Raw genomic sequence first — 1,328 nt, 5'->3', positions numbered from 1 at the left:
GTAGGCAAACCCACCCGCACCTGTGTCTTTTATGCAACACACGGTACTCGGCACCCATGCTGCAGCCTCCTCTATTGCGCATAATTTATCAAAATATAACTCTTGGGGGGGGGGGCATCATGTTCAGTATCGATTGTTCACTGTTCTATTTCAATGATTCACTGGGCGACCTTACAAGGGCACGTCATGCTTGTCGGTGCGGCCTTCCCTGCGGTGCGTGACTAACTACCACCACCACCACCGCCACCTCCTCCTCCTCCTTGAAGTGGCTAGGTGGTCACAGATCAGGTGGGATAGGTAGGTGGAAAGGAAAGGGTTGTAAAGAAAATAGAATTTTTCCGAGTTACTAGAAACTCAGTGTTCATTTCACAGTGCCCTGAGCGACTACAGAGCAGGGTTGGTTGGGCACGTTCATTTTACACCGTAACGATTAACGCTAACGTTAAATCGGTACCACTCACATTCCGGTTCTTGATCAGTTTCACTACAGTAGCGACGATCTCGGAATGCGCATTGAAATGCATATAAGAGGCAACACATTGCTACGTTCAGCAAATGCAAGGCCTCGTAGCGCCTGATAGGTAGGCAACATCTCGCCAGCCGTGCATGCGTGTAGTGCGGGTTGGCCTAGCCTGAGCCTCGCAGGCGCCGACCACCTGTAATCAACAAAATTCATGCGCTCGCCAGGATCATGATCAGGAGATTCCCTCCCCCCCCCTTCAACCACCCTCTCAACACACACACACGGGAGGTAGGCAGTGCGCAGTGGGAGAGGGGCCCTGCTTGTCCACGTCATTGGACGTCGACCTGGACGACGCGGGCGCGGACGTCGTCCTGGCGCCGGCGCTGGCTGCGTGCGAGAGGTCGTGGAGGAGCAGGGCCCCTCTCCCACTGCGCACTGCCTACCTCCCGTTTGTGTGTGTAGGGGGGGGGGATCTCCTGATCATGATCCAGGCGAGCACGGATACTAAGAGGAAGTTCTAGTCACAGGCACTTGTCAACTTCCATGTTTCTCACGTCATGTTCCTTTGTATATGCGTCGTTGTTGGGACAGTTGACAGTTGACTGACACACCAGCGGGCTCAGCCACAGCCAGCTAGAGTCACAGTCACCGCCTACGTGGTGTTTGCGGTGAGAAATTCAGCGCCTAGCCTCGCACGGGGTCTATGATGGTGATGCTCGAAAACTCACACTTGAACTTCCGATTCGCGGCTTCTCACATTTTATCGAATTTCTACTAGGTATATCAGAGATAACTAAGGAATATACGAAATATGGGAGAATATTAACGTGGGAATTTATTGCTAAATTGCAAATTATTAAAAAAA

This window comes from Frankliniella occidentalis, unplaced genomic scaffold (genome assembly GCF_000697945.3).
Source record: "Frankliniella occidentalis isolate FOCC.00 unplaced genomic scaffold, Focc_3.1 Scaffold594, whole genome shotgun sequence".
In the NCBI taxonomy this organism is placed as follows: domain Eukaryota; kingdom Metazoa; phylum Arthropoda; class Insecta; order Thysanoptera; family Thripidae; genus Frankliniella; species Frankliniella occidentalis.
Note: the sequence above shows the minus strand (reverse complement) of the source record.